General features: G+C 44.1%; 1 long non-coding RNA gene across 1 annotated transcript in view; it reads left to right on the forward strand.

The window, feature by feature from the left end:
• The window catches only part of LOC139753604 (uncharacterized), a 108,481-nt gene that overhangs the window by 62,708 nt on the left and 19,177 nt on the right, over positions 1–26,596 (forward strand). The window contains exon 3 of the long non-coding RNA XR_011713734.1: positions 9,806–9,867. This is a non-coding gene — a long non-coding RNA (uncharacterized lncRNA). The remainder of the gene's footprint in view (positions 1–9,805; positions 9,868–26,596) is intronic.

The following is a 26,596-nucleotide window of genomic DNA, read 5'->3' on the forward strand; positions in this document are numbered from 1 at the left end:
TACAAGATTGATAAGAGATAAAGATGATATGTCTACTTTGTACAAATTGAGAGAGATGTTAGCGTGGTTTTATCTGATCACTACGTGTCTATCAGTGTCATCTAGGTTAAGGGAAAGTATATATATATATATATATATATATATATATATATATATATATATATATATATATATATATATATATATATATATCTTTTCTTTTCTTTTAAACTATTCGCCATTTCCCGCGTCAGCGAGGTAGCGTTAAGAACAGAGGACTGGGCCTTTTTTGGAATATCCTCACCTGGCCCCCTCTATTCCTTCTTTTGGAATATTAAAAAAAACGAGAGGGGAGGATTTCAAGCCCCCTGCTCCCTCCCCTTTTAGTCGCCTTCTACGACACGCAGGGAATACGTGGGAAGTATTCTTAATCCCCTATCCCCAGGGATAATATATATATATATATATATATATATATATATATATATATATATATATATATATATATATATATATATATATATACACTTCCTTCGTGCGTGTGTGTGTGTAAATTCTCTCGAGTTTAGATATTTGTTCTGGATCATTTTCTTTGTTAACAGGGAGATCTGACAGCCAGGGTCCCCTGAACCAAAAAAATTTCTTGAAAGATGTGGAAGACAGATTTGCGATCCAAAACGAAGAGAAGAAATATCATAAATTCCAAAGTCCCTCTGAATTTGCCTATTATCGATGATATGATGATGAGGGGTTCATATCACAGTTATATTTTGGTGTTTCTTTGAATTACCTATAAAAAATCTTAAGAGATATCTTCTTGCAAATCTCTCTAACTATAGAAGTTGAGGAAGATTTACGAGGAGATGCGCTTGAATATGATGATGGCACACTTAGTTTTGTCTTTTGTTTTACATGTCTCCAGAAGCGTTTGTTATTGAGGAATACAGACGTGAATTCAGTCGAGAGAGGATGAGTTTGGATGACCCCCACAGGGAGACTTGGAGGGACCTAACCTCTTTGGACGGGTTTTTAGTTTCTGTTATAAATTGCGGTTCTCGGTACTTGAATAATTTTCCTTTGTCCATTCTGAACACAGAAGCTTACAGTATCACAAGAGGGACATAGTCTTCAGTCACTCCCAAGACTAAACTCCGTCTAACACCACAAGGTGTCTCAGTCGACCCTAGTAGAGAATTGTAGCCAGAAGAATCAGCTTGACCTAAATGTTTAGTATACGTAGAACTCGAAGCTCTTGTCCAGTATGCTCTACCTTCGTTTTCTGTACAGATTCTTTGAGATCTGATTGAGGTTCATAGAGCTGTTCTCTGAACAGGACTCTTACTGAAGACACAAATGAAGAGTAAACCACTTCTCTTGCTGTTTTCTTCGGAGTTGCGTACCATCCCATGGGCTGTTTTGCCCAGTAGGTGACCAAGAAAAGCCCAGGGCAGTAACCAACAATTTACCTGACCGTCAAATTATAAAGGTGATACTCAAAACCTTCCAAAAATATAATGAGTGTTATCAGAAATCGCGTCGAACACCTGGGAGAATAAAGAAAAAAAAAAAAGGTATCCCATTCTTTTACATTGCCTCATAGGGAATCGTATTTTCTTTTAGGGAATCGTATTTATTTATCTTTTTTTTCTTTCTGCAAATGATCAATTGTATCTTCCGTGCCATCACGTAAGGTGTGGCCGAAAGTGTCAGGTAATGTAACTAGGCATGAAATCAGAGGAAAACGATGCGTGGAAGAGAGGAAGTATGGCTATTTGTTTCCCTGGTATACATGTGTCGCACAGGAAATTCCCAGTGTCGGCTGCTGGTAGGGAAAGATAGATAATTATATTTTCGTGGAATATCATTGTAATTTCGCAGCCAAACTCGTTTCTCTGCGAGAAGAGCGTTTTTTTTTTTTTTTTTTTTTTTTTTTTTTTAGTCATGTACCGTACATTTATGATGTTTTATTTACTTGTTATTGTGTTTTCATCGTCCCTGTTTTTATCTTATCATCTGATGCTATCTGACATCAATATTTCTCCTGCCATTTTATTGTTGCGTGAAGACCGAAAAGTCCCATCTCTCTCGAGTCATTTCTTCAGTCTTACCCCATGATACATCATGCCCTCATGGGTGGCACATCTCGCCCTCATAACGTGGAGAACACATCATACCTCACAACATGGAGGACTCGACTCTTTCCTCACAACATAAGAGACCACATCCGGATGCATCATATCCACAGAACATGGGAAACATACCAACACAGTTCACGAAGATACTAATGGAATATATGAACCTTTTGAACGTCATCTGTAATTACATAGAGACATCATCAAGCGAACGACCACACGCGAGCAAGCGAGGATCACCCTTGCAGCGGGAGTGTGTAATGGTCTTAGCATTGTCTTGAACACATGAGGAAGGTGTTCATAATTACTCGAATCGCTGGTTACACCTTGACGTTGACGGCCTCGATGATTAATCCCCGGTAGTCGATGGGGCTCAGAGCCATTATGATTGACCAATCTTATCAGGCATTTGTTGCAGCGAAGAACATGTTACTGCGAGACGAAGCATCGCTGTATATACTCTATACTGTATCCAGTTATCATTGCTGTATTGGGAGCCCGTCTGACCATGCGAGAAGATATTTGAAATGTCCAAAGATTCCACCTGAATTATCCCCAGAGTGTTTGTTATGACGGTTATATTCTGTTCATCATCTGAAGAACAGTGATGAACAAAAACCACAACGACACTGATACGTCCGCAGCTTTCATGCGAAGCCACGAGAGCCTTATAACGAAAGAACGGAAAGTCTCGCAAGAAACAACGAAAAGGGAACACCGTCTTTAAATCTAGATCTTGTTTACTCACGTCTTCGAACAAATCCCCTCCTCCTCCTCCTCCTCCTTCTCCTCCTCCTCCTCCTCCTATAGCAGGTGCGAATCAAGGGGCGGGTGTTGAGAACATAATGGCCCAGATACATCACCACACAATACACCCATCAGGACTCAATACTGGCCGAGCGCCGCCGAAGGGGTGACATGGGCCAACAATGGCGTTGAGTGGTGGCGGCAGAGATGGGGGATCCGGCCCACAGACTCTGGCGAATGCGCGCCCCTGGAGCGGCAGCCACCACCGAACATACGAAGGAGGGGGAGGGTGGTGTGGAAGATTCTCAGACTGGATCAGATATGTAGCGTCAGAGGAGCATGAGAAATGTCTTTCCCTTCGGGGGTGAGGGAGAGGGAGAGGGAGCAGCCAGCTATTGTGGATCGGGTGCCGAGGAAATATGTTTCCTATCACATCCAAAGATGAGAAGAAGAGGAAGGGGGAGGAAAAAAAAGGAGAGCGAATATTACTGCCGTTCTGAAATTGAGCGCATATTTTATATCCTCCCTCCCTGTATAGAGAATATACATATGTATATATTCTCATGAGTATTTCTCTCTCTCTCTCTCTCTTGCATTGAAATGAACACGATATCCCACACTCATTAGATCATGAGGTTTAGTCCAAAATACAATGATATTCTTCTCTCTCCCCCCCCCCCCCCCCCCCTCCTCCCTTTCTCCATATCATTGGAAACAGTTATCCTCCCTCGCTGGAGTTCGCTCCCTGAAATTGAAAATCAGTAAGAAAGACACATTAAGTACGAGTGCAATCTCGGGCTGACAGGTCAAAGCGAAGCTGTGGTTCCCTCTTTGGCAGTGATGAGTGTTTATAGCACAACTCTCTTGAGCCCGTGCACGCCACCTCATGATCTCAATGGGGCTTTTTCCTTTTTTTTCTCTCTCTCTCTTTTCCTTCTTCGTCTTTTGCCTCTAATCCAAACACATCGTATGTTTAGATAGGCGGCTTAACTTGAGTTCGAGGAGGGGTAAAATGTCCCATTTTCGTCCTCGGCCTTTATACAGCAGCTTCATCTTGGTAGGTATCACAACATACCTGGTGATTATGAACGAACAGCTTCTGTAGTTTACGTGTTGTGAAATTCATTTTGACACATTTTGAAATTACTGAAATATGGTTGTAGGTTGTTTATATATACTTACCTCTGTCTAAATGTGTAACTCTCTGTCTCTCCTCTGTGCCAAATCTCTCTATCTGTTGGAGGCCACCTAATCACTTACATATACCACTATACGTATCCATTTATACATCTGTCAATCGATGTGTTCAGCAAGGATCTATGAAGCAGGCAGTTGGTCCACCTCCCAGAATATATATATTTCTTTTCTTTTTTTAGTTATATTACCCACCAGCAGCCCCTTTTACTGACCTCCTTGGCTATAAGGCTGCGCTCCAATCAGAGGCAGAGAAATGATGGACTCCTCCTCCTTGGGCATTTGGTTCCTCAACGAGACTTCTTTTTTTTTCAGTTGATGATAATATAGACTCGCCAAAGATAACTTTTAACTCATGGCGAAAGAGAAAATTCTCCAGAGATTCCGTTTGGTTTTATTGCCGGAAGCGTCGTGGAACCACCGTCATCCTCAGTGAACCTACGTAAGTCTTGATAAGGCTGGTCCTCAAGACGTGTGGGAAATGAACATGGAACCTTTGAAGACGTTTGTCCCATCTGTCTCTGCCATGATGTATATATTGAGACTCCGCTCGGGAAGAAAGTCAGTCATCCATGATGAATATACATATAATCCTCAACATATAAGGCCATCAGCATGTCCAGTAGGGTCTCCTCCCTTTCCAGCATTGTATTTACTCAGGGTCTGGAATTCAGCGTGTTTGAGGCAAAACGAGACTGACTTGGTTCCTTTGGGCAGCTTCCTCTGTGAATGCTTCGGGTTACGTAATACATTCATGCTACAAGGTCAGTGCAAGATCACAGCTTAAACCGTATGTCTTGTGCATGTGTTGTGAACGCAGTGGAAGTTGTGGGTGTGCTAGGTACCCAGTCAGGTTGAAGTGGGTTGTTATGAATGTGCTTGGGTCTTGTGGGGTGTTGTGTATGTTCCCGGGGTGTGTGTTTGGGTGTTGAAGGGGTGTGCTTGGTTGTTGAGGGGTAGATTTGGTTGTTGTGGGTGTGCCTAGATGTTGTGGGTGTGTCCTGGATGTTGTGGGTGGGCCGAATCGTGTGGCTAGCTTCGTATCTGTTCATTTTTGTTGTTATCCTGAATGCTTATGAATGGCTCGGGTGTTGTAGCTGGTGTGGTTGTTATTGTTAGGATGGGGGTTGTAAATGGTGTCATTGTTATGGTTGTCCTGGGGGTCGCAGGTGCTATAGTTATGGTTGTTCTGGGTGTTGTAAATGATAGTTGTGGTTGACAGGTGTTGTAGGTGTTGTGGTTGTTGTAAATGATCCTAGTATTGAAGATGGTGGCCTGGGAGTTAGTGGGGAACATATTTCTGTTCAGAATAGGCTCTCCATTTTCAGTTTCCAATATGGATGACAGAGGACGCGGTGCATTCAGCGAAGAACGATATATAGTTGATAATTGTTTTCTCTTATTCATAAAGGAAAGGTAGAGGGACCATTTATGGATGTTGTTGGAGAATATACACACTCTCAGATCCCTCGCTACTTAAATATAATCTTTCTTCTGTTTTTTCCATCATTCTCTTGTGTTATTTGTCATCCATAGTGCTTTCATCCGATACAATACTTAATACAGTGAATTCCTTCCCTTATAGAACTTGCGGTCGATATATCCCATTTCGCAGATGACGGTTACCTGTATATGAACTGGAGGTACAGGACTATGCGTTTGAGACTGGAAACTGGAAAGTTTGGGTGCATCACAGCGTCGTCTGGATGTAGAACTCCCTCCGTAGGCTCTACAAATGCTGGAAATATGTGTGTCAACAAGCGAGTGTAAAAGCCGCTACGTAGCGAGAACGGTAAACTTCACACCGTTCAATAAGCGACCCAGCCATACGTGCAAAAATATTGATTAGCGTCTGTAATTGGCTCCCCGTAGCCCAGGTGTGAAGTAAGGCCGTCGTTGATTGGCTGGCGTCACGCATGCGCGGCCCGAGCCTGCTGCCAACCTCCGTAAATGCGGGGAAAAATCTAACGCATCTCCAATTTTCTTCCTGATTTCCTCCCTCCTACAGGAGCGGCAGCTGAAGTCCTTGTCATGAATTTAAAAAGGATATTATCGTCACGGTAATTTGACGCCACCGAAATAACAGTGTCTCGTAACGACACATTTCCTACAGTGATGTATGGCCTTCCGCTACCTTCTGGCCCGACGGTCATAACGCAAAAATACACACAACACACACACACAGACGTTGTTGCCGGCTATTATGCAACATCAAATATAATCTGCGAATCGGAGAACCAGTTATACCATATTAATAACTATAATAATACATTATAGGCGTGTCGCACATTAAAAACAGCATCTGGATTCGTAAATAATTCGCCATGGAACGCGTTCCAGTAATTTACGTTCGTTTCATAAGTCAAGAGCGAATTTCTTATTGTAATGGAAACCACAGGGGGAACTTTTGGAATACATTAGATTGCTTAAATTCTTTTAGATGTGTCGGATGAGTTTAATCCAAGTTAATACTGCACCAAGGCATTCTAATAAACCCAAGAAAACCACGTATAACAAACATATTACATTATTTCGAGCCTTAAGAGAAAAACATTTTGAAGAGTCTCGCTTAATCGAACATCACCGACATTCTCTTTTCATTCATTTCATAGACAGTATATTCGATGATGATTAGACCCCCACTCGCTTGAAATATACCTTTGTGCATGTTTTGCTTAGTTAAACCTACGTATGATACCGGCGACGGGGTATGATAGGTTGGCCGGTGAAGTAACCGGATCTACTCCTCCGCAGGACCCCACAGCGGCTGTTAATAACCGAACGCCGAAGCTCCTGTCTCGAGCAACGAGTATATTAGTATGACCTGCCGTGTGGATATACTCAGCCACGTCGGAGACTTGCTGTTAGATTTTACAGAAGTGGTGTGCATATATATATATATATATATAATTCTTTTTTTCCAGCTTTGCTGTTTCCCACGTCAGCGAGGTAGCGCTAGGAACAGACGAAAACCGGGATTGTTTGCTTATTTGGCATGTATAATGCATGGACGCCACAGCCAAATGTCACAGGCCACTCCGTGGTTTTCCATGGCCGTTTTATATGCCCTGGCATAGCCGCTGATAGCACGTCCCCTGATACACCACATCGCAGCAAATCGTTCTCTCCCATGTGCGCCTCGCACCCTCCTGCCTGCTTAGGCTCCCAGTTGTCCAAAGCATCTTCCACTCCGTCCTCCCGTCTTGTCCTCGGTCTTACTCAGTCTTTGTCTTCACTCCTCGTCTGACACGTACATCTTCTTTATCAACCTCTCCTCACTCATCCTCCCCATATGTCCAAACCATTTCAGCACACGTTCTTAACCTCTCTCACCCACACTCCTCTTACTACCACACCTCTTTCTCACCCTATCAGTATTTACTGTAGCACCACATATTGCCCTCAAACATTTGATTACCAACATATCCACCCTCTTTGGCAAGATGATGAATATTACATCACATCAAATATCTGAATGTTACCGTATTGATATGTAAAAATACATGAAACCCTGAGAGAGAGAGAAGGATGTAAACAGACGACCTTGACACTTGACCTGCCTCGCCATAGCCCCGACCGTATGGTAATTCCATAATTAGCGTCTCCGTAGGCAGAACCTGACGTGGATACCGTGAGATAAGGCTGTGGCACCAGATATGTTCGCTGATAACCTCCTAATGAGGCATAAGAGATTCCCCAAAAGTAAGGATAATTAAGATAAAGGAGGGAGGATAATGATAGACGAGTGTGGTTGTGTATGTGAATGGTATTACAGAAACTAATCGTCTGCAACCCAGAATATGTAGTTAGGGTTCTGATATGACCAGTGATTTTGATGTGGATGACAGTCTTCATCAAAAATGTAGTAGTAGTAGTAATAGTGATGGTGGAAGGGGTAGTAGTAGAAGTGGTAATAGAGGTATTAGTGTTGTAGTAGTTGTTGTAGTAGTTATGGTGGTGGTTATAGGAGTGGTGGTGGTAGTAATGGTAGTAGTAGTAGTAGTAATGGTAGTAATGGTAGTAGTAGTAGTAGTAGTAGTACCATTAGTGGTAGTGGCAACACCAGAAGCAGTAGTAGTAGTAGTAGTAATAAAGTTGTGTCTGTTGCATTTGTGGAAGTAGTTGTAAGTTATAGTAGTTGTATGTGACTTTTGCATGACGAGGGAGAGAAACTTTGTTAGTAAAACGTGAACAAAACTTTTTGTAAGTGAACTAATGCTGGAGGAAAGGAAAATATGGTCCAGGCAGCAACATGTCATTACTTCAGATATTATTAACATTATTATTATTATTATTATTTTTATTATTATTATTATTATTATTATTATCATTATTATTATCATTATCATATAACTCAAGGACACCTGTCATGAGTCTCTCTCTCTCTTTCTTCTCTCTCTCTCTCTCTCTCTCTCTCTCTCTCTCTCTCTCTCTCTCTCTCTCTCTCTCTCTCTCTCTCTGTGTGTGTGTGTGTGCTCGTGTGTGTGTGTGTGTGTGTGTGTGTGTGTGTGTGTGTGTGTGTGTGTGTGTTGTGTGTTTTCCCTCATATTGAGCTGCCTTGTGGACAGCCCATGGCGCTGCCAAGGGCGTCTTCCCCCCCGTCAGGAGGTGCCCGCTGCGCCCTTGTGTGTACATACGACCTTCGAAGACGCACATATTGACCCTATGTAACGCGAGACATCATTTTGATCGATACCATGCGACTATTTGACCGATCTCGTTCGGATCAACAGGAATCGTGCATCATGGTCACATTTGACCGTTTTCTTCATTGAGTTATTCGTGTATTAAGACACACACACACACACACACACACACACACACCATACAGCGTTCAGTGTAGCAATATTTTCGTAGGTGATGGTGGACGGGGTTAGGTGGTTTGACACCGACGGAATTGGCAAGAGGAAATGTGACTTCGTCTTTGCTTGCTTGCTTGCTTGACGCTGCGCTCAGCTTACTCTCTGGACTGGTCAGCATCATCTGGGATCTTGCCTGCGTCGGAGTTTTACGACCTCAGCGCCTGCCGTCCTCCAAGCATTTACGTCATCCTCGACGGTCGAAGGGCGGGTGGAGTGACAGACGTCGCACGTGAATGGTTTGATGTCGTCTTGCACCGTAACAGAGGTGGTCGTTCCCGAAGGGGATCAAAGTGAATGGAAGAAGGGTTGAAAGCTGTGGAGGCGAGAGTTGAGGATCGCCAGATAAAAGTTGAGGATCACCGGCTAACATTTGAGGATCATGAGATAAGAGTTGAGGATTGAAAGATAGAGAGTTGAGGATCCATAGATAAGTGTGGATGTTGCATTTACTCAACATTGCGACTCTTTCCACGGATCTGCCTCTGACTCACTGTTTTAAAGTGAAAGACTCTTTATATTTTCCACAACAGGATAGAATAGATTCTACAGAAGTGCTGAAGTAAATGATTTAATCCCTTATCGTTTATTATACGTTAGAGACTGGAATCCAGGGAGTATGTAGTATGCTTCAAATGTATAGATCTCTCATTCTGACAGTTAGTAACAGTAGGGTTTTTGTAATAGCTTCCATTCCATCTTTCAAAACTTAGACAATAAACAAGCTAGAAAAGAAGATAGAAATATGAATGAAGGTCTAATTTTCTTGATTGTATATCTATCTTGTTACCTTCCTTCCTTCCTTAAGCTCTTAAGGTAGAGCTATGAACGGTGTACATAAATGGCCACACAGATGAGTCTCAAAGTACCCTTTTTCTCTCTCTCGTCTCCCAGGTTCTGGAACACAGAAGCGCGGACCTTGCCACGACCCCCACACCCTCCCAGCGCACAGGAAGGTAAGTACAGGCGCAGTTCACCCACCGTCCTCGAAGTTTGCAACTAATACGAACTTCACTCCTGCCGTCTCTATTAGCCTCTCTTGCCTTTCGGAATATTGGTTGCGTTTGAATGGGAAATTTTGAATATGCAAATGTCCTCTGAAGTGTAATTCGGTTCAGGAGGCCGCTACCGTTGGTGAGGTGGTTAACACGTTAGCCCTGGAGTTCGCTTGCTCTGGGTTCGATGCTTTTGATATCGTTATGCTGGTGTCTGTTGATTGGGGGAGGGAAAGTTTTGGGTCGAATTGGTGTGTGTGTGTGTGTGTGTGTGTGTGTGTGTGTGTGTGTGTGTGTGTGTGTGTTCTGGACGAACCAGCAGCGTCATTCAGGGTCTAGTCTCGCTGTCCCCTTCTCTTCCTCACTCACCAGGAGAGGAATTCCTGCCCACCTGTGGTGGGAAAATGGTGGGTAAATATCATCATTTTAAGGTGACTCTTGCTTTTGTTCCTCTCTTATTTTCTTCCCCTTCTTGAATTTCCCTTCTTTTTTTTTTTTTCTTCGTTAGTCCACAACTTCGAGACACTCTGGTGCCAGTCTTTGGAAAAAAAAAAACATCTAAGGTGGCAGAGCTGCATCAGGCCCTCCCTCAGTATACCATTCACTAACATTGATACTCAGATGCTGAGGTTCATATCTGTCGTCCCAGTCCACACTAAATCAAACAAACGTAACCAGAGGTTTCCTCTGTCCTGTCGTGTTGATACACAGGATATTTATGCAAAAACGTCCTCTCTTGTTGTAGAGGTGTGGCAATTTTGCCAAATTACTGCTAGGCTTTAGTATTCGATCACCAAGAAGAAAATCGACATTGCCACAAGAGAGAGACACAAACTGCCAACATCAACGAAAGCATCTGCAACCTATCCTCTTGCCCATCCCTGTGCAGGGGAGGGAGTCTCGGAGGTTCGTCTTAAATCCCGAACACCAAAATGCGAGTCTTATGACGAAGCATCGCTAAAGTAAGTCATTAATTCCTTAATGATGATCCACCCGGCGTCTGCATTCCCCTTTAACTCGGGGTCTTCGTACAGTTTTCATCTTAGTGTCGAGCCAGAGGCGTTAAGTCTTCCCCCAGCGTCCGCCTGCTCCCTCCTGTAGGTGGTGGGAGTGGGTGATCACGCCGTTGTCACAGGCCTTATCTCTAGGGCAGCGGGCGTAGGTAGATGGATGGATGTCTGGGGTCTGTCCCTCTGTGTGTCCCTGGCCTCGCCTAAGTCGGGGCCCTGCTCCGGCTGCCGCTGCTGCTGCTACTACTCCTGGTCGGCTGGCTGGTCTCGAGGGTGGAGGGTTGGGTGGTGGTAGTGGTCGGGGCCCAGGCCCAGGGTCGGGAGAGAGAGAGAGCGAGAGGGAGGGAGTGAGTGAGTGAGGGAGGGTCGGTCGGGTCGCCCAGCTCTGTGTGTGGTCCACTGCTTGGTGTGTGATGGATAGTGTGATAATTGTTCGCAATCACGTCAGGGGCAGAGGAGCGTAAACCCGGCCGTTCGAGGGAGAGGGAAATTCGCCCTTAAACCCCCTCCCCGCTGGGGAGAGGGAGCCCCGTGCGCCGCCCAGAGTGGAATAGTTCCACCACCCACGATCAATGCTGCATGGTGTATTGAAGGGAGACCTCATCAAGGGAAGGATAATTTAATAATAGTCTCCCAAGCGAAAACTGGCTCACCTTCGTCAGGACTGAGGATTCCGTCTCATCCCCGTGAACTCCCCCCCGCCCCATCACCACCTTGATGACTGCACCCACCATACCACCCTCCTCTTCCCTTTGTCGCCTTGCCCTGCCTCCCTCCCTCCCTCCCTCCCCATTAGAACGGAGCTGCTCATCATCATCATCTAATCATCATCATTATTTTCATCGTGAGTGCCAGCGCCACAGGGCACCACACCAGATTAAGGCACCAGGAATGCTCTAGCCGCCCGTCACAAGGAGAACCAAGAGGAGGAATTAAAAAGAAGAAAGAAAAAAAAAAACGGGGAGGTGGTTCCTCCTCCTTCAGGTTCCTCGTCGGTGTTTTAAGATCGGGGTCTTCACCGCGGGAATCTATTAAGCACCAGGTCCGCGGACGCGTGGCACAGCCGACCTACAGCAGCAGAGAACCGTCTTAACAGCACCCAAGGAACAGCAGGAGTGGTGGAGCGTCGCAGCAAACGGCTGCAGGAGTAACAGCATACCACCACAGCAGCAGAACGTCGCAGCAGTTGTAGAAGAATGTCGCAGCTACAGATCATCACAGCAGCAGTACACCTTTACAGCCGTAACAGCAGCAGACCGTCACAGCAGCAACAGTAATAGACCGTAACAGCAGCTGCAGAAGCGTGTCGCATAGGCAGCAGGCCGTCACAGCAGCAACAGCAGAAGTGCGTCGCAGCAGCATACCGTCACAACAGCAGCAGTCCGTCACAGCAGCAGACCGTCACAGCAGCAGCAGCAGCAGCAATGCGTCGTAGCAGCAGACAGTCACAGCAGCAGTAGCAGTCCGCCACAGCAGCAACAGTAACAGACCGTAACAGCAGCTGTAGAAGACCGTCACAGCAGCTGTAGAAGACCGTCACAGCAGCAGTGCGTTGCAGCAGCAGCAGACCGTCACAGCAGCAACAGCAGCAGTGCGTTGCAGCAGCAGACCGTCGCCCCAACAACAGCACGAACCATCTTCCTCTTGCTGCTGCAGCAGAACCGTTACAGCAACAGGCCCGCTCCACCACCCCAGCGTCACACCAGCAGCAGCAGGAGGAACAGCAGCGTGTGTACGAGCCAGCCCAGCCGTCCACCACTACCTAATGACCGCACCAGAAACAGCCACTGAAATGTATAAATCCATTACCAGTCTGATAGCGTCATGACTCGCCGCTCGCCCGCCGCACGCCATTATCGACCCTCCCTCGCCCCTCGCCACGGCCGAGGTTACGTATCCACGGGTCAACCGTCGCCTCTCCCTGGCCGACGTGCGAGAACCGGCCTTCCGCCCCGGCGACGTAAGGGCCAATGTTTGGGTCTTAAGTGGGTCGTAACCAGCAAGACGCCCCCTACATGTGGAACACCACATTAATTGAATATTAGGACGGGATGATATTAGTCCGCCAGAGTCGGTTGAATCCCCCTTACCGGCCGCCTCGCTTATCCGGACTCCCCCTGTGTCTCAAGACCGGTGTTTTATTCTTCGGTCCATATTCTCGTTAATCCGGATACGGGGTGGGTATATTCCGGCCCTGATTTCGGTATGCGAGGCTCCGACGTCGTTAGGAGAATACCGTCAATGCTGACTTCTTTATCCGGACACTGATAATGCTGGCTTATCCGGATGGTAGCGATACTGAATGCCGTTGTTATGGGGACTTTTGTGCTTGCTCTTGTCCTGAGCACTAAATCCATTTATCCGACTATTCGGATGATTAACCCCGACTCTTTTTTTTAAGTCTCCGGTGAAGAAGGTCTCTGAAAACAGCTGGGTCTTTTGCCCATCTCGTGGCTTTTATAGAGTTGTCCAGCTGCTTCCGTCCTTCCCTCTAATACTGTGTGGCTAAATGCCAATCCCAGTCCAGTGGCTACCGTGATAATCCAATCACTGCCATACTTGGTTAATACTGTGTTAATACAGAGGCATACTCATTTGCCTTATCCTTCGTATGGTAGCCTTAAGCTCATCCTCTAAATATATATATATATATATATATATATATATATATATATATATATATATATATATATATATATATATATATATATATATATATATATATATTCCTATGAGTCCACGGGGAAAATGAAACACGAAAAGTTCCCATGTGCACTTTCGTGTAATAATCACATCATCAGGGGAGACACAAGAGAGAAATATAACAGTCAGTTGATATACATCGAAGAGACGAAGCTAGGACGCCATTTGGTAAACATGTTTACCAAATATATAGATATATAGATAGATAGATAGATAGATATAGATATTTATTCATTTATCTATTTATTTATTTATTTATTCAATGTTAATGATCCCCTATACAATTTGATGTCTTGTATTCATCCACTCAGCCGTATTCATCAGATGAAGTTGGATAGGTAATCAGAAGCGTCCATCAGATCCGGTATATCATATATGAATCATTATACTAAGAGGAAGCCGTCCTATCAAGTTTATGTAACATCCAATCTGGTGAATTCACCCAATCAGAGGATTATATCCTATCAGGTTAACCAATCCATTCAGGTGAATCATGACAATCAGATGGACCCATCCTATAGGGTCGATTCGTCCAATCGGGTTGACCTACCCACCCGGACTATCATATAACCAATCAGATTAATCTCACTGGTCAAAAAAGAGACTATCTCATCCAATCATGGGATTCGATCCAATCACCTGCTTGCGTATTGAATATTACGAGACTGGACTTATATATATATATATATATATATATATATATATATATATATATATATATATATATATATATATATATATATGTTGGAAAGGATCACAATTTTGCGCGTGATCAAGATATTCCTAAGTGGTTGAGCCTTTTCTTTTTTCTAAGTGGTTGAGCCTTTTCTTTTTTTCTAAGTGGTTGAGCCTTTTCTTTTTTTCTAAGTGGTTGACCCTTTTCCTTTTTTTCTAAGTGGTTGAGCCTTTTTGTTTTTTTTCTAAGTGGTTGAGCCTTTTCTTTTTTTTCTAAGTGGTCGAGCCTTTTCTTTTTTTCTAAGTGGTTGAGCCTTTTCTTTTTTTCTAAGTGGTTGAGCCTTTTCTTTTTTTCTAAGTGGTTGAGCCTTTTCTTTTTTTTTCTAAGTGGTTGAGCCTTTTCTTTTTTTCTAAGTGGTTGAGCCTTTTCTTTTTTTTCTAAGTGGTTGAGCCTTTTCTTTTTTTCTAAGTGGTTGAGCCTTTTCTTTTTTTCTAAGTGGTTGAGCCTTTTCTTTTTTTTCTAAGTGGTTGAGCCTTTTCTTTTTTTCTAAGTGGTTGAGCCTTTTCTTTTTTTTCTAAGTGGTTGAGCCTTTTCTTTTTTTCTAAGTGGTTGAGCCTTTTCCTTTTTTCTAAGTGGTTGAGCCATTTTTTTCTAAGTGGTTGAGCCTTTTCTTTTTTTCTAAGTGGTTGAGCCATTTTTTTTCTAAGTGGTTGAGCCTGATTAATTCATATGGACACGTCATCTGCGCTTCGAATTATCCCGGAAAATCTTGATAAGATTAAAGATGAATTCTGGACTTGGCCATCATGTTGTGTTTACGCATTTCGTGCCCAGTAAGCTGGGCTGTTGTATTTTGTTGTTGTTGTTTTTCTTTAAATGTTGTGCTCATGCAGCTTAACGTGTTTGTTTATCTTGTCAGTTTTGTGTTTAGGGTTAAATTCGCATCTCATCCATTTGGTTATCGTTTATCATCTCATCCAGTCAGTTATTGAGCTCATCCAGTTTCATGTTTCGTTTATCCCGTCAAAGTATTTTGCTGACACAGTCACATATGTTCTGTTCATCCAGTCTGTGACGTGTCGATTCCTAACTGGTGTTTGGTCTGCAGTCAAGCTTTCTGTTTATCCAGTCACATGTCTCTCCAGTCAAGTCCTGTGTTTATACAATTAAAAGTCGATTCTCTCCAGTCAGGTGTTGAATTTATCCTAGCAAATGTCCAGTTTATCCTGCCATAGGTTGAATTTATCAGTCATATGTTGAATTGCGTCGGTCAGATGTTGAATCTATCCAGATGAATGATGAAATTATCTGGTCATTCATTGAACTCATCCGTTCATGGTTAGAGTTATTCACTGGCGTGTTTCCTATAACCAGTTTGTCCAGTCACTCACTCAGGTCATTGCAGTAAGGTCTCGTATTCTGACAGTTTAGTATCGAGCCAGTCATGTGTACTGTTCGTCCAGTCATGTTCAACAATCGGCCAATTATATCATTTGTTTAGCTCTCAATTGACATCTTTTTTTTTTTTTCAAATCTCGGTCGTGATGAAAAGGCCTATTAATGTCTCTGTTTCTCTGTCTTTGTTTACCTAATCAGCTGGTGATCTCAGCCTTCATGTATATCTCGATGGATAGAATTTTTCTTTTTTTCATTGAAGTAACTGAACCCTTTTAAATTTCATGAAGATCAGATTTTAAATCCGCGTCTTTAGAAATAATTTCAAATCTCTGATTCTTGTCTCGTCAGGAAAACTTTATTATAAATAGTGATGGTTTTCAGTCCTTCTTACCCTTAGAAACATAGAGGATTCAATCCGGATCTTTACTTAAAGAAGCTTATGTGTGTCTTAAATCCATGTCTATCTCTTTGCAGCAAAACGTCATCAGAGATTTAGGTAATTAAATCCGATTACTTAAGAAAATTACTCATTTATTTTGTTATTGTTCGTGTCTATCGATTTGCTTCTGTTAACAGTCGTCTATGACCATATGAATGCATCCTTTTCCCCAGTTGTAGAAAAGAGCAGTCGGATCGTATTTCTTAATGGTACCTGATACTTCACGAAGCTGAAGATGCCAAGGTATGTCATAGGATCAGAATTCAGTTAAGTCTGTTTTGTGAATAAATGAGAGCTGCTTTCTGAATGAATCATTGGAATTTTACGTATAAAGATTTGGCTTTGAATTATTTTGTCTAAAGAGTAATTATTACCGATGGATAGAAGAAAACTGGTATTTAGAGTCATTAAAGTAGCTGCTCAAATCTAATTGATTTTTCTTTTTACATAATTGCGGAAACTATTTGGGAATTGTATATTTTTCATTTCTTTTTAGATGAAAACTTCTATCTGCCAGTTTCCATATCTTGTTGACAAACTTTTATCCAGAACTTATCTTTTCTTCCTTACTGCCAAACGTTTATTAGCGGGTCTATATCCCTTATTGCCATACGTTTATTGGCAAGTCTTCTTTTCTTATTACCAAACGTTTGTCGGCATGTCCTCTTACCTTACTGATAAACGTTTATCGGCAAGTTTTCTTCCTTAGTTGCCAAAAGTTTACCAGAAGGTTTCCATGCCTAGCTACTAACGTTTCTCCCCATTTCATTCCCAGTGTGCCCACCGTCTCCCTTTCGTTTTGTATTCAAGGCTCAGGACTTACATGTGCATACATCACCGTCGGGACTACTATACCTTCAAACATGGCAGCCCATCATTGCCCTAACAGACATTGACCTCTCCTTCCACACGCTCCTGAATGCTCCCACAGGATCCTTAGCCTCCCTCTCCTACCCTGCCACTCTTCAGCTCCTGTGGCGCTCCTGCCGCTGCTACGTCCACTCCAAGGTACTTAAAGCACTCCATTTTCTCTAGGTTCTTCCCATCCTGTCTCACATCCCTCCTCCTGCGCCTCATTCCATAGGGGGGTTCGTGGAGTAAAGACAGTGGTGTTCAAGCTAGTGGCAGAATTAGCAACAGACGAACTAGCAGCAACAGGAACAGCAGCAGCAGCAAAAGGTCCAACAGTAACAGTAGCATTAGCGGAGGGATCAACAGTAACAACAGGTGCAGCAGCAGAAGGTTCGCCAACAGAACAGCAGAACCACCATTAACAGTAACGACAACGGAGAGATCAACGGTAACACCGGATGATCCACCAGCAACGGCAGGTTAGCAGTAACAGCTAAAACCAGCGGCAGAAGAAGTAGCAGCAGCGGCGGAGGAGACCCAAGGATACCAGCGCCCACCAGCGGTAGAATCGTCGCGTCATGCAGCATTGTGAAGGGTAGAGACACGCGAGTCAAGACAACAATCGGTCCACAGCCCTACCGTCACAGCGAGCCATCCCTTAACCACCCACACACTCCTGCTACCCGACCATACCTCGAATACCTGTGTCCCCGAGTCGCAACTGCACCCCTCAGGCGCTCTACCCTCAGCCCCCAGCATCTTGTCATAGTCTTGCAGGGACGCCATCGTCAGTGGCATTCTCCAGGGGGATATCTAGGGCTCAATAAGATTAGAAATCGTAGTCTTGCATGAAAAACCACCCTCGTCAGCTTCGAACCCGTTCGGTGGCTGTGGTGGTAGGAGGATAGGATAGATCCCTCTAAAAGCGTTTGTCTCCGATTCATTGCGCCCTCTGTCAGGTACAAATGGGGCATCACCAGCCCCTAACAATATAGTTATCCTCTGGTGAGTAAGCGCAAGGCACAATGGCCGCCATATTTGTCCCTTCTTCATCCTACAAACACCCGCCGATCAAGACATAATAGAGGAGGGTCTTATCCCGGTGAGGGGGGGGCAGTGGCTGGGGGGGGGGGAACAAGAGGACGACAAGAGACTTTGGATGACTCTTCGGCTTCATGGCAGGACGTGGGGGCTCGGTGGCTCCAGAGCATTGTTCCAGACGCCGTAGGAATCCCTCTGGTCTCATTGTAGCACAAGAGCCGTCAACTGGAGGTGAAATGACATGGCTGGATCGAAGGCAGAAAATTCGATGATGGTAATCATCAGACGATGCGGGTCTGTCGAGCCCCGGGGGAGGGGTGTCTTCGGGAAGGAGGAAAGTGTTTATATTCCAGATCATGCGAGGCCATTTGGTTCGAGCATGCTGAGTGACACTGACAGAAAAAAAAAACAAGACGTTTTACCAAGTCCAGAGTCTCTGTCTTCTGTCTGTTTTGACATGGTGGGGACTTTGTTAGCAGTATGAGTGCATCAGTGTAAACTGAGGATTTTAAGTATGTACAGAAACCAGACAGTCACCATCATCTGTCTGTTTGGACAGGGGAAGGTGTTAGCGCTACTGACCGCTGAGGCTTTAAGGAGTTGGCACAATATAGTTGTATTATTTGAGGCATGAGCGACAGTAACAAGGACTCCAACGATTTGTATTTGCTTAGGGTGTCTGAGAGAGAAAGAGGGAGAGCAAGAGGGAGAGAAAGACTAAGACTGAAAACCAGAGATGGGGAGAGGAAGAGAGATAGGGAGATAATAGATAGATAAAAAGGATGAAAGAAAAGGTAAAGTAGGACTGAGAAAGAGTATATAGGGAAAGAAAGACAAGAAAAGAAAGAGAGAAAAGAATGAATAAATTGATGTGAAGGAGAGACACAAGAGAGGGAGGGAGACTGACAGAACGAGGGAGAAAAAAAAAAAAGATCGAGACGAAGTGACAGAGTCAGCCTGAAGGACCAGAGAGGGAGGTTTGGGTGCATCTGACTGACCCCCAGGGGGCCGGCTGGAAGGTTCACCTCCAGGTTGGCAACGGCGTCACTGGCCGGCCGGGCTTGCAACACAAAAACAGCCGGTTTTATAATCCTGTGCCAGCTTCCGCCATGACACGAACGAAACCCTCCCACAGGTCTCGAATTAGGGGGCGGCAGAGGGAAGAAGTGGGAAGTCCCTCATAACACATAAGAAATCCACTTATGAACCTACCGCTCTCATTGACAGGAAGCGAGTCTTCGGTGCCTTTGAGTCCGTCTTGTCACACCCAAATCAAGAATAGACTGACGACTTTCCTCCAAGAGGTAATGGTCAGTCCACATACGAGGCTTTGATTTCAATCCTGGTGCCATCATGGACGAGGGAGTCCCCCCCGATCCCCTCATTACCTCGCCATCTCACTCACACTCGCTCCCAGGACGGCACCCAATGTCTTATTTACGTCCCCGAATTCCATTATGGATCCTCCCTGCATACAAAAATTTCCAATCTGGGTGTCGACAGGCGGCAAACTGTATACATTATCCAGCGGGTTCTCAATCAGACGCGACATGAAATTCAATTAATCTCTTCAAGCCGCGTCAGCGATTTCCACCCCTCGCCTGCGCTATTGCTAATTCGAAAGTCCCTCGACTCCGGCGTGAACAGTGGATGAAAAGAACTACACGTTTCGTCATTCGGCCGAGGCAATTAGTGTTGCCTAGCGTGAGGAAGGGTTAGGATTCAACCGCAACGGAGGAAGAAAAAAAATTTTTTTTTAAGGCGTCGATTTTCAAAAATGATTGAGTCTCGCCTCAACCAAAATGTTAAAGAGATGGAAATCCTCGATAGCATCTTAGATTTTATAATGTTTTTTTTTTTCTTATTTACTTAATAGTTATAATCTTTGCATATTTTAGGGAAATGAATAGATAACCAAGTCACATTATCATAAAAACATTTACTTGGAAGGTTTCTGATCCTGAAGATTTGCCGAGGTTGACGATGTGGGATATTTATTACAGGATACACGTACCTTATGAACGACGACCATCTTACCAGTTACCATTCATACTTTTCTTCCATAATAAATGTTCATGTAAGCATTCGTTCTTCTCTTGAGGGTGAGGTGTATCACTGAGGTCATAGCCATAGACCTTCCCATTTAAACTGTGAGTAACTTCATTCATTCGATACGTTACCCCTGTCTTTCTCTTCGGTAGATTTTCTTCTAATTTGGGTCCGAATGATCGACTGGTCGTGGACGAGACAGAAATTAAACTGTCGCAGTTCCGACTCTCCTGCATGTTCGCTCCCCTGCAGCAGTACGTCCAGGAGCCAAAAATCATGCTACTTGTTAGCTGCCTCTCTTAAGAAAAAAGTTTATACAGTGAGGAAAAGTGAAACACGTTAAGTCCCATATGCACTTGCGTGTGATTGATGCAATGTCAGGGAAGATAACTCCACTGACGAAGCATCAGTCACACTTAAGTGCACTAAGGACTTGCCGTCTTTCATTTTCTCTCGTGGTTATCGGCAGATATTAGATCACGCGCGTTAATGTGACCTTCTGCGACATATGTATATAGGAGGCACCACAGAGTCACGAAGTAAGGTGATGTTGTGATGGTGTCAGTGTGTAAGTGTAATTGCTCAGCTTCTTCACCGTAGATGTTGCATCTTTGGTAAAAGATGTCTTAGGGTATACCAGATCAGCGTTCGTCATGCTGAAGAAATGGTTAGTGTCCAGAACACAGACGAGAAAGAGTCACTCGTACATGTCTGGGGAGCGTAGTTTCAGGGACGTGTATTTCTTTTGTCCTGGTGTATAAGGCTGAGTTGAGACTGAGGTTGGATAGTGCTTGTGGGGTCATTTTGGCGCGTAGATGTTTTCCCAACGTCTCGTGTTTGTTCAGGGGAAGGGTGTTCTGTAAGTATAGGGTGTTGAAGGATGAAACTAGGGTAAGATCTCTAATTATCCTTTGGTACTGGTAGATGGTTAGAGTGAGTAAATATATATATATATATATATTTATTTTTGATTTATTTTGCTTTGTCGCTGTCTCCCGCGTTAGCGAGGTAGCTCAAGGAAACAGACGAAAGAATGGCCCAACCCACCCCCATACACATGTATATACATACACGTCTACACACGCAAATATACATACCTATACATCTCAATGTACACACATATATACACACACAGACATATACATATATACACATGTATGTGTATACATGTGTGTGTATATATATATATATATATATATATATATATATATATATATATATATATATATATATATATATATGTATATATATATATGTATATATATATATGTATATATATATATATATATATATATATATATATATATATATATATATATATATATATATATATATATATAGGATCGAACGGGCCAGGAGTTGACTCGCTGGAGAGACAGAACACCCGTCCCATGTCACTCAGGTCATTAATAAGGGTATTTTGACAAGCAAGATATAAATATTTCGCGGCCCCCTCGCCTGCCATTATTACCAGCACAGGGGAACCGCCATCATGCCCGGCCATTACCACCTAGGTGTTAAACCCTAATGGTGGCGGGATGGGGGTGGATTAGGGTAGTTTAAGGTGGGGGAAGGAAAGGAAAGAGAGAGAGAGAGAGAGAGAGAGAGAGAGAGAGAGAGAGAGAGAGAGAGAGAGAGAGAGGCAAGATGAGGGGCGGAAAGGGGGAAGGATCGAAACAGCTGCAAAGGGTACATAGAGGGAGAGGTTCAAGCCAAAAAGGGGGGTTGGTTTCGGAGGGAATGGGGTCTCGGGATAGGGAGGGGTGAGGTATAGAGGCGAGCCAGGTGCCTGTCACACATGGCTTCCATATAAGCTGAAGCCAGGGAGAGACTAGGACTGCAGATTATCATATCGCTTAACGTGATCTTAAATTTACATCTTTTAGCGATTCTGTTCACCAGGTTCAGACGAGATACTGTAGAAAATGGTAGGTGTATGCCCAGAATACACACGGTGATATATATATATATATATATATATATATATATATATATATATATATATATATATATATATATATATATATATATATATATATACTATATATATATATATATATATATATATATATATATATATATATATATATATATATATATATATATATATATATATATATATATATATATATATATATATATATATATATATATATATATATATATATATATATATATATATATATATATATATATATATATATATATATATGTCTCACAAACGCGGGAGACAGCAACAAAGCAAGAAAAAAAAAGAATATATATATATATATATATATATATATATATATATATATATATATATATATATATTCCATTCTTTACGTTTAGTAATTGCCCAGAATCATGAAACATAATCCTGTGCGAGATAATTAAACGTGTTCATCGGCTCCGTTGTAACAATGATGTTATCTTGTTTCAGTGTTCAGCAGTTTTAGTTGCAAAAAATAAAACCTTCTTTTCCCCAGCGTTGGTGTGACACCTCCGCAAAATGTCAGATCTGAAGCCAAAAATACATACTAATAGGATTCGAACACCTGTGTGTCAGTCTTTTTTTTCTCTTTTTGATTTAAATTCTACCTTTTTTTTTTTTAAACGATGGACATGATGATACGCAAGAAAGGCGTTATATATCCAAAATATATATCAAATCAAAAGTGATATATCTACTTATACGCGAAGGAAATGATGTGTACATGATTCACAACGGGATCGATGGCTATAGTATATAAACATAATTCATATTCATAAATACACATGACAGTTCACCAAGAAAGGCGTTACATCTGACGCTACGTAACATGAATAGTATACGTATACATGACTTCGTAAACAAAAGGCATGTACCTATTGCATACATACAAAATCATACACATACGTGACGGTTCACAAACAAAAGCGATGTATTTGCCATTTACAAATATCATCACACACACACACACACACACACACACACACACATACACACACACACACACACATATGACCCCACACAAAAACAAAACTACATACACAAGACATTTATACACAAACCTAAAGCGATATATGTGGCGAAACTCACAGATGAAAAATTTGATACAAAATGACGACAAAGGCAAAGGCGGTAAGCGACATGTAGATGTGATCCGAAGAGAAGAAAATTTCGACTTGAAACAGATAAAAGCAGAGAGAGATTTTTTTTTATTTGGTTCCCTTTGGACGATGAAAATTAGAGTGATGGCGATCATAGTCGTTAGCTGTGGGAGACGAGCGATGCCCGCTCCACCCTCCTCCCCCAACCAGCCAAACTCAGGTCACCTCCTCCCCCCGGGGTCAAATCCTCCCAAGGCTGGGTCACGACACCTCTCTCTCTCTCTCTCTCTCTCTCTCTCTCTCTCTCTCTCTCTCTCTCTCTCTCTCTCTCTCTCTCTCTCCGCACACACACACACACACGGATCCCTCCCCCCCCCTCCCCTCTCAAGTTTGACCTCACCCAGTACGCATTTCCACGGGCCTTTAAATCTATATACATTGACCTCGCCTGACCCCCGGTGATAAGGAAGAAGACCCGTGTCTGATCCCGCGAATTTTACGCCTTTAAATCAGTGTTGCTGATGCGCTTCGGCTTTTGACCTTGCTTGACCTGAAAGGCTTGAGGTCGACCTTGGTTTCCGCGACCCGTACAGGGACGCGGAACCACATCAGTTCCGGTGGGTTATCTGCCACAGCCTGAGGTACAACAGACACTCTGTGGGGCGCCACAAACAACCATTAACCATCGTGACAAAGAAAATATAACATCAGAAGAACCAGGCTACAAAACAACACATGAGCAAACATAGACAAGACCTACTTTTAAGAACCAACATGGACAAAAAAAAAGACAAAAAAATCGATAGCAAGAACACGACAACAGCAACACAAACAGCACCTCAACAGAAATAGTACAATCACAGTAACAACAGCACTACAACCACAGAAAGCCACAACAGCAGCAAGAAAGTCGAACGGCGCCACAGAGCAAAAGCAGCCGGAACAAAAGAGCATCAACGAAGAACAACACAAACCACAGAAACCAAGGCAACGAAAATACATCATCAACAACAGTACCTATAACAAAAATACAACAACAACAACAACAACAACAACGAACGACAAACGCAGCCTCGGCACCGCCCGCCGAAAGGCACAGGGGCGTACGCCACCACCGCCACCTTCAGTAGCGCGGGGGGGGGGAACCCACCCACCCACCCACCGACCTGAAGTCCAGCATCAGAACTGAAACAGTGTCGTTGTCGTCGCTCTGGCAGCGAGTAAGAGCCTGTGATTGGGTGGAGGTGGTGGAGGAGGAGGAGGAGGAGGTGGTCGTCGTGGTCCTCCACCACCACCACACGACGATCCACCGAAGTGAGATTGGCGCCGGGAGATTCGGTGTTGTGGTGGGGGTGGGTTGGGTTGGGTTGGGATGGCGGAGCAGTTGAACAAGTAGTTAAGGGCAGTTAAGCTCGGCCGAGCGTGGGGTCGCCATCTCGTATCGACGACCAAACTCCTCGGAAACTGACCTCTAGTGACGGTCTCGTCGAGTGCTGACTTCCTAAAAGTCGCGGCGGTTAGAAATTGGGGAACTCATCCTCTGGTTAGAAAATGGGGAACCTAACCTCTGGTTAGAAAATGGGGAACCCAACCTCTGGTTTGAAAATTAGTACAAATTTTTCCGGAAGATCTTTATCGAATCTGTCTAAAGATGGAGTGAAAAAGATTTTGTGTGATCGGGGCCTGAACATGCAGGAGGGTGAAAGGAAGGGCAAGAAATAGAGTGAAGTGGAGTCATGTGGTATACAGGGGTTGACGTGCTGTCAGTGGATTGAAGCAAGGCATGTGAAGCGTCTGGGGTAAACCATGGAAAGCTGTGTAGGTATGTATATTTGCGTGTGTGGACGTGTGTATGTACATGTGTATGGGGGGGGGGGGTTGGGCCATTTCTTTCGTCTGTTTCCTTGCGCTACCTCGCAAACGCGGGAGACAGCGACAAAGTATAAAAAAAAAAAAAAAAAAAAAAAAAAAAAAATATATATATATATATATATATATATATATAGATAGATAGATAGATAGATAGATTGATAGATAAGGGAAAGTAAGACCATAAGAGCAATGTTAGCAAGGTCGTCTGGTGTGTGTGTGTGTGGGCGACAATAGGGAAAGGGGGAATTGCCATTAAGCCTTCGTAACAATGGTAGTGTCGTTTGCGCTATTGTCTGCCCAAACTATCGCAACTATGTAAATTAAGAAACATTGTTCTCCGGCGCTGTGTGTGTGTGTGTGTGTGTGTGTGTGTGTGTGTGTGTTGGGGGAGGGGGGGAGGGGATGGCAGATAAACTCGTTGCGTGAAGTTAGTCAGGTGTGGCCGAGAGAGAGAGAGAGAGAGAGAGAGAGAGAGAGAGAGAGAGAGAGAGAGAGAGAGTAACACGCCCTCCTGCTCGCCTTCCAAAGGACAGCTCAGTGTAAAAGCATCTCGTCTGTGCTTTTAGGACGACTCGCACATACGTGGGGGGGTAAGTCGCTGATGAGGGTCAAGCGGGATGGGTATGAGCTCTCTCTCTCTCTCTCTCTCTCTCTCTCTCTCTCTCTCTCTCTCTCTCTCTCTCTCTCTCTCTCTCTCTCTCTCTCTCTCATTTCCGAGCACAGCCGCCCATCCAACAGACACACACGAAGAGCGGAAAGCCATCCCCCATGTGTGCAGCAAAATCTGTCACCTCAACCACATAGTCCCAGTTGACGTCACCAAGCATCACCCCCATCTCCACCACCATCCCAGTGACATCACCATCATCACCACCACCATCCCAGTGACATCCCCATCATCACCATTCCAGCGACGTCACCACCATCTCCACCACCATCCCAGTGACATCACCATCATCACCACCACCATCCCAGTGACATCACCACCACCACCACCATCCCAGTGACATCACCATCACCACCACCACCATCCCAGTGACATCACCACCACCACCACCATCCCAGTGACATCACCATCCTCACCACCATCCCAGTGACATCCCCATCATCACCACCACCATCCCAGTGACATCACCATCATCACCACCACCATCCCAGTGACATCCCCATCACCACTACCACCATCCCAGTGACATCACCACCACCACCACCACCATCCCAGTGACATCACCATCACCACCACCATCCCAGTGACATCACCATCACCACCACCACCATCCCAGTGACATCACCACCACCATCCCAGTGACATCCCCATCATCACCACCACCATCCCAGTGACATCACCATCATCACCACCACCATCCCAGCAACGTCACCACCACCACCACCATTCCAGCGACGTCACCATCCTCACCACCACCATCCCAGTGACATCACCATCCTCACCACCATCCCAGTGACATCACCACCACCATCCCAGTGACATCACCACCACCACCATCCCAGTGACATCACCATCACCACCACCACCATCCCAGTGACATCACTACCACCATCACCATCACCATCATCACA

The sequence above is a fragment of the Panulirus ornatus genome, chromosome 15 (genome assembly GCF_036320965.1).
Source record: "Panulirus ornatus isolate Po-2019 chromosome 15, ASM3632096v1, whole genome shotgun sequence".
NCBI classification, from domain to species: Eukaryota; Metazoa; Arthropoda; class Malacostraca; order Decapoda; family Palinuridae; genus Panulirus; species Panulirus ornatus.